Source organism: Phyllobates terribilis, unplaced genomic scaffold, assembly GCF_046119375.1.
Source record: "Phyllobates terribilis strain yellow unplaced genomic scaffold, ASM4611937v1 Scaffold_31__1_contigs__length_13893835, whole genome shotgun sequence".
NCBI classification, from domain to species: Eukaryota; Metazoa; Chordata; class Amphibia; order Anura; family Dendrobatidae; genus Phyllobates; species Phyllobates terribilis.
The window spans coordinates 11656541-11664926 of record NW_027362791.1 but is presented as its reverse complement, the minus strand read 5'-3'; positions in this window follow the sequence as shown (position 1 = coordinate 11664926).

Below are 8386 nucleotides of genomic sequence, written 5' to 3'. Positions count from 1 at the left end.
ATTTTTCCAGCGTTTATCAGACTATCAGATAGGGGAAATGTCAGTGAGCGTTCCGATTTCAGTTCCAGAGCGATTTGCCCAATGAGTCCTTGATATTTAGTCGTTTACAGCCAATTTTCTGGATTTTTGAAAATTTCACTTTTTTGTGAAAATATTCACTAAATGAGGGAATAATATGTGTGAGGGTACCCCAGGAGAGTTCCAAATGTGTGTGGGTAGAATCTATATCCCACGGGGGTAAAATTGAAAAAAGTTGAAAAATTTTTTTTTGGGGACTTTGTAATTTTTCCGGCGTTTATCAAACTTTCAGATAGGAGAAATGTCAGTGAGCGTTCAGATTTCAGTTTCAGAGTGATTCGCCCAATGAGTCCTTGATACTTAGTCATTTTCAGCCAATTTTCTGGATTTTTGAAAATTTCACTTTTTTGTGAAAATATCCACTAAATGAGGGAATAATATGTGTGAGGGTACCCCAGGAGAGTTCCAAATGTGTGTGGGTAGAATATATATCCCACGGGGGTAAAAGTGAAAAAAGTTGAATTTTTTTTTTTTTTGAACTTAGTCATTTTTCCGGCTTTTATCAGACTATCATGTAGGGGAAATGTCAGTGAGAGTTCCGATTTCAGTTCCAGAATGATTCGCCCAATGAGTCCTTTATATTTAGTCGATTTCAGCCAATTTTCTGGATTTTTGAAAATTTCACTTTTTTGTGAAAATATCCACTGAATGAGGGAATAATATGTGTGAGGGTACCCCAGGAGAGTTCCAAATGTGTGTGGGTAGAATATATATCCCACGGGGGTAAAATTGAAAAAAGTTGAAAAAAAATTTTTTTTGGACTTAGTCATTTTTCCAGCGTTTATCAGACTATCAGATAGGGGAAATGTCAGTGAGCGTTCCGATTTCAGTTCCAGAGCGATTTGCCCAATGAGTCCTTGATATTTAGTCGTTTACAGCCAATTTTCTGGATTTTTGAAAATTTCACTTTTTTGTGAAAATATTCACTAAATGAGGGAATAATATGTGTGAGGGTACCCCAGGAGAGTTCCAAATGTGTGTGGGTAGAATATATATCCCACGGGGGTAAAATTGAAAAGAGTTGAAAAAATTTTTTTTGGGGACTTTGTAATTTTTCCGGCGTTTATCAGACTTTCAGATAGGAGAAATGTCAGTGAGCGTTCAGATTTCAGTTCCAGAGAGATTCGCCCAATGAGTCCTTGATATTTTGTCATTTTCAGCCAATTTTCTGGATTTTTGAAAATTTCACTTTTTTGTGAAAATATCCACTAAATGAGTGAATAATATGTGTGAGGGTACCCCAGGAGAGTTCCAAATGTGTGTGTTTAGAATATATATCCCACGGGGGTAAAATTGAAAAAAGTTTAAAAAAAATTTTTCTTGGACTTAGTCATTTTTCCGGCGTTTATCAGATTTTCAGATAGGGGAAATGTCAGTGAGTGCTCTGGTTTCAGTTCCAGAGCGATTCGCCCAATGAGTCCTTGATATTTAGTCGTTTTCAGCCACTTTTCTGGATTTTTGAAAATTTCTCTTTTTTGTGAAAATATCCACTAAATGAGGGAATAATATGTGTGAGGGTACCCTAGGAGAGTTCCAAATGTGTGTGGGTAGAATATATATACCACGGGGGTAAAATTGAAAAAAGTTGAAGACAAATTTTTTTTGGACTTAGTCATTTTTCCGGCGTTTATCAGACTTTCAGATAGGAGAAATGTCAGTGAGTGTTCAGATTTCAGTTCCAGAGTGATTCGCCCAATGAGTCCTTTATATTTAGTCGATTTCAGCCAATTTTCGGGATTTTTGAAAATTTCACTTTTTTGTGAAAATATCCACTAAATGAGGGAATAATATGTGTGAGGGTACCCCAGGAGAGTTCCAAATGTGTGTGTTTATAATATATATCCCACGGGGGTAAAATTGAAAAAAGTTGAAAAAAATTTTTTTTTGGACTTAGTCATTTTTCCAGCGTTTATCAGACTATCAGATAGGGGAAATGTCAGTGAGCGTTCCGATTTCAGTTCCAGAGCGATTTGCCCAATGAGTCCTTGATATTTAGTCGTTTTCAGCCAATTTTCTGGATTTTTGAAAATTTCACTTTTTTGGGAAAATATCCACTAAATGAGGGAATAATATGTGTGAGGGTACCCCAGGAGAGTTCCAAATGTGTGTGGGTAGAATATATATCCCATGGGGGTAAAATTGAAAAAAGTTGAAAATTTTTTTCTTTTTGAATTTGTCATTTTTCCGGTGTTTATCAGACTTTCAGATAGGGGAAATGTCAGTGAGTGCTCTCATTTCAGTTCCAGAGCGATTCTCCCAATGAGTCCTTGATATTTAGTCGTTTTCAGCCAATTTTCTGGATTTTTGAAAATTTCACTTTTTTGTGAAAATATCCACTAAATGAGGGAATAATATGTGTGAGGGTACCCCAGGAGAGTTCCAAATGTGTGTGGGTAGAATATATATCCCACGGGGGTAAAAGTGAAAAAAGTTGAATTTTTTTTTTTTTTGAACTTAGTCATTTTTCCGGCTTTTATCAGACTATCATGTAGGGGAAATGTCAGTGAGAGTTCCGATTTCAGTTCCAGAATGATTCGCCCAATGAGTCCTTTATATTTAGTCGATTTCAGCCAATTTTCTGGATTTTTGAAAATTTCACTTTTTTGTGAAAATATCCACTGAATGAGGGAATAATATGTGTGAGGGTACCCCAGGAGAGTTCCAAATGTGTGTGGGTAGAATATAAATCCCACGGGGGTAAAATTGAAAAAAGTTGAAAAAAAATTTTTTTTGGACTTAGTCATTTTTCCAGCGTTTATCAGACTATCAGATAGGGGAAATGTCAGTGAGCGTTCCGATTTCAGTTCCAGAGCGATTTGCCCAATGAGTCCTTGAAATTTAGTCGTTTTCAGCCAATTTTCTGGATTTTTGAAAATTTCACTTTTTTGTGAAAATATTCACTAAATGAGGGAATAATATGTGTGAGGGTACCCCAGGAGAGTTCCAAATGTGTGTGGGTAGAATATATATCCCACGGGGGTAAAATTGAAAAGAGTTGAAAAAATTTTTTTTGAGGACTTTGTAATTTTTCCGGCGTTTATCAGACTTTCAGATAGGAGAAATGTCAGTGAGCGTTCAGATTTCAGTTCCAGAGAGATTCGCCCAATGAGTCCTTGATATTTTGTCATTTTCAGCCAATTTTCTGGATTTTTGAAAATTTCACTTTTTTGTGAAAATATCCACTAAATGAGTGAATAATATGTGTGAGGGTACCCCAGGAGAGTTTCAAATGTGTGTGTTTAGAATATATATCCCACGGGGGTAAAATTGAAAAAAGTTTAAAAAAAATTTTTCTTGGACTTAGTCATTTTTCCGGCGTTTATCAGACTTTCAGATAGGGGAAATGTCAGTGAGCGTTCTGGTTTCAGTTCCGGAGCGATTCGCCCAATGAGTCCTTGATATTTAGTCGTTTTCAGCCACTTTTCTGGATTTTTGAAAATTTCACTTTTTTGTGAAAATATCCACTAAATGAGGGAATAATATGTGTGAGGGTACCCTAGGAGAGTTCCAAATGTGTGTGGGTAGAATATATATACCACGGGGGTAAAATTGAAAAAAGTTGAAGACAAATTTTTTTTGGACTTAGTCATTTTTCCGGCGTTTATCAGACTTTCAGATAGGAGAAATGTCAGTGAGTGTTCAGATTTCAGTTCCAGAGTGATTCGCCCAATGAGTCATTTATATTTAGTCGATTTCAGCCAATTTTCTGGATTTTTGAAAATTTCACTTTTTTGTGAAAATATCCACTAAATGAGGGAATAATATGTGTGAGGGTACCCTAGGAGAGTTCCAAATGTGTGTGGGTAGAATATATATACCACGGGGGTAAAATTGAAAAAAGTTGAAGACAAATTTTTTTTGGACTTAGTCATTTTTCCGGCGTTTATCAGACTTTCAGATAGGAGAAATGTCAGTGGGTGTTCAGATTTCAGTTCCAGAGTGATTCGCCCAATGAGTCCTTTATATTTAGTCGATTTCAGCCAATTTTCGGGATTTTTGAAAATTTCACTTTTTTGTGAAAATATCCACTAAATGAGGGAATAATATGTGTGAGGGTACCCCAGGAGAGTTCCAAATGTGTGTGTTTAGAATATATATCCCACGGGGGTAAAATTGAAAAAAGTTGAAAAAAATTTTTTTTTGGACTTAGTCATTTTTCCAGCGTTTATCAGACTATCAGATAGGGGAAATGTCAGTGAGCGTTCCGATTTCAGTTCCAGAGTGATTTGCCCAATGAGTCCTTTATATTTAGTCGATTTCAGCCAATTTTCTGGATTTTTGAAAATTTCACTTTTTTGTGAAAATATCCACTGAATGAGGGAATAATATGTGTGAGGGTACCCCAGGAGAGTTCCAAATGTGTGTGGGTAGAATATATATCCCACGGGGGTAAAATTGAAAAAAGTTGAAAAAAATTTTTTTTTGGACTTAGTCATTTTTCCAGCGTTTATCAGACTATCAGATAGGGGAAATGTCAGTGAGCGTTCCGATTTCAGTTCCAGAGCGATTTGCCCAATGAGTCCTTGATATTTAGTCGTTTTCAGCCAATTTTCTGGATTTTTGAAAATTTCACTTTTTTGTGAAAATATTCACTAAATGAGGGAATAATATGTGTGAGGGTACCCCAGGAGAGTTCCAAATGTGTGTGGGTAGAATCTATATCCCACGGGGGTAAAATTGAAAAAAGTTGAAAAAATTTTTTTTGGGGACTTTGTAATTTTTCCGGCGTTTATCAGACTTTCAGATAGGAGAAATGTCAGTGAGCGTTCAGATTTCAGTTTCAGAGTGATTCGCCCAATGAGTCCTTGATATTTAGTCATTTTCAGCCAATTTTCTGGATTTTTGAAAATTTCAATTTTTTGGGAAAATATCCACTAAATGAGGGAATAATATGTGTGAGGGTACCCCAGGAGAGTTCCAAATGTGTGTGGGTAGAATATATATCCCATGGGGGTAAAATTGAAAAAAGTTGAAAATTTTTTTCTTTTTGAATTTGTCATTTTTCCGGTGTTTATCAGACTTTCAGATAGGGGAAATGTCAGTGAGTGCTCTCGTTTCAGTTCCAGAGCGATTCGCCCAATGAGTCCTTGATATTTAGTCGTTTTCAGCCAATTTTCTGGATTTTTGAAAATTTCACTTTTTTGTGAAAATATCCACTAAATGAGGGAATAATATGTGTGAGGGTACCCCAGGAGAGTTCCAAATGTGTGTGGGTAGAATATATATCCCACGGGGGTAAAAGTGAAAAAAGTTGAATTTTTTTTTTTTTTGAACTTAGTCCTTTTTCCGGCTTTTATCAGACTATCATGTAGGGGAAATGTCAGTGAGAGTTCCGATTTCAGTTCCAGAATGATTCGCCCAATGAGTCCTTTATATTTAGTTGATTTCAGCCAATTTTCTGGATTTTTGAAAATTTCACTTTTTTGTGAAAATATCCACTGAATGAGGGAATAATATGTGTGAGGGTACCCCAGGAGAGTTCCAAATGTGTGTGGGTAGAATATAAATCCCACGGGGGTAAAATTGAAAAAAGTTGAAAAAAAATTTTTTTTGGACTTAGTCATTTTTCCAGCGTTTATCAGACTATCAGATAGGGGAAATGTCAGTGAGCGTTCCGATTTCAGTTCCAGAGCGATTTGCCCAATGAGTCCTTGAAATTTAGTCGTTTTCAGCCAATTTTCTGGATTTTTGAAAATTTCACTTTTTTGTGAAAATATTCACTAAATGAGGGAATAATATGTGTGAGGGTACCCCAGGAGAGTTCCAAATGTGTGTGGGTAGAATATATATCCCACGGGGGTAAAATTGAAAAGAGTTGAAAAAATTTTTTTTGAGGACTTTGTAATTTTTCCGACGTTTATCAGACTTTCAGATAGGAGAAATGTCAGTGAGCGTTCAGATTTCAGTTCCAGAGAGATTCGCCCAATGAGTCCTTGATATTTTGTCATTTTCAGCCAATTTTCTGGATTTTTGAAAATTTCACTTTTTTGTGAAAATATCCACTAAATGAGTGAATAATATGTGTGAGGGTACCCCAGGAGAGTTTCAAATGTGTGTGTTTAGAATATATATCCCACGGGGGTAAAATTGAAAAAAGTTTAAAAAAAATTTTTCTTGGACTTAGTCATTTTTCCGGCGTTTATCAGACTTTCAGATAGGGGAAATGTCAGTGAGCGTTCTGGTTTCAGTTCCGGAGCGATTCGCCCAATGAGTCCTTGATATTTAGTCGTTTTCAGCCACTTTTCTGGATTTTTGAAAATTTCACTTTTTTGTGAAAATATCCACTAAATGAGGGAATAATATGTGTGAGGGTACCCTAGGAGAGTTCCAAATGTGTGTGGGTAGAATATATATACCACGGGGGTAAAATTGAAAAAAGTTGAAGACAAATTTTTTTTGGACTTAGTCATTTTTCCGGCGTTTATCAGACTTTCAGATAGGAGAAATGTCAGTGAGTGTTCAGATTTCAGTTCCAGAGTGATTCGCCCAATGAGTCCTTTATATTTAGTCGATTTCAGCCAATTTTCTGGATTTTTGAAAATTTCACTTTTTTGTGAAAATATCCACTAAATGAGGGAATAATATGTGTGAGGGTACCCTAGGAGAGTTCCAAATGTGTGTGGGTAGAATATATATACCACGGGGGTAAAATTGAAAAAAGTTGAAGACAAATTTTTTTTGGACTTAGTCATTTTTCCGGCGTTTATCAGACTTTCAGATAGGAGAAATGTCAGTGAGTGTTCAGATTTCAGTTCCAGAGTGATTCGCCCAATGAGTCATGGATATTTAGTCATTTTCAGCCAATTTTCTGGATTTTTGAAAATTTCACTTTTTTGTCAAAATATCCACTGAATGAGGGAATAATATGTGTGAGGGTACCCCAGGAGAGTTCCAAATGTGTGTGGGTAGAATATATATCCCACGGGGGTAAAATTGAAAAAAGTTGAAAAAAAATTTTTTTTGGACTTAGTCATTTTTCCAGCGTTTATCAGACTATCAGATAGGGGAAATGTCAGTGAGCGTTCCGATTTCAGTTCCAGAGCGATTTGCCCAATGAGTCCTTGATATTTAGTCGTTTTCAGCCAATTTTCTGGATTTTTGAAAATTTCACTTTTTTGTGAAAATATTCACTAAATGAGGGAATAATATGTGTGAGGGTACCCCAGGAGAGTTCCAAATGTGTGTGGGTAGAATATATATCCCACGGGGGTAAAATTGAAAAGAGTTGAAAAAATTTTTTTTGGGGACTTTGTAATTTTTCCGGCGTTTATCAGACTTTCAGATAGGAGAAATGTCAGTGAGCGTTCAGATTTCAGTTCCAGAGAGATTCGCCCAATGAGTCCTTGATATTTTGTCATTTTCAGCCAATTTTCTGGATTTTTGAAAATTTCACTTTTTTGTGAAAATATCCACTAAATGAGTGAATAATATGTGTGAGGGTACCCCAGGAGAGTTCCAAATGTGTGTGTTTAGAATATATATCCCACAGGGGTAAAATTGAAAAAAGTATAAATTTTTTTTTTTTTTGACTTGGTCATTTTTCCGGCGTTTATCAGACTTTCAGATAGGGGAAATGTCAGTGAGTGTTCTGGTTTCAGTTCCAGAGCGATTCTCCCAATGAGTCCTTGATATTTAGTCGTTTTCAGCCAATTTTCAAGATTTTTGGAAATTTCACTTTTTTGTGAAAATATCCACTAAATGAGGGAATAATATGTGTGAGGGTACACCAGTAGAGTTCCAAATGTGTGTGGGTAGAATATATATCCCACGGGGGTAAAATTGAAAAAAGTTTTAAAAAATTTTTTCTTGGACTTAGTAATTTTTCCGGCGTTTATTAGACTTTCAGATAGGGGAAATGTCAGTGAGCGTTCCCATTTCAGTTCCAGAGCGATTCGCCCAATGAATCCTTGATATTTAGTCGTTTTCAGCCAATTTTCTGGATTTTTGAAAATTTCACTTTTTTGTGAAAATATCCACTAAATGAGGGAATAATATGTGTGAGGGTACCCCAGGAGAGTTCCAAATGTGTGTGGGTAGAATATATATCCCACGGGGTAAAATTGAAAAAAGTTGAAAAAGATATTTTTTTGGACTTAGCCATTTTTCCTGCGTTTATCAGACTTTCAGAGAGGGGAAATGTCAGTTAGCGTTCCGATTTCATTTCCAGAGCGATTTGCCCAATGAGTCCTTGATATTTAGTCGTTTTCAGCCAATTTTCTGGATTTTTGAAAATTTCACTTTTTTTGTGAAAATATCCACTAAATGAGGGAATAATATGTGTGAGGGTACCCCAGGAGAGCTCCAAATG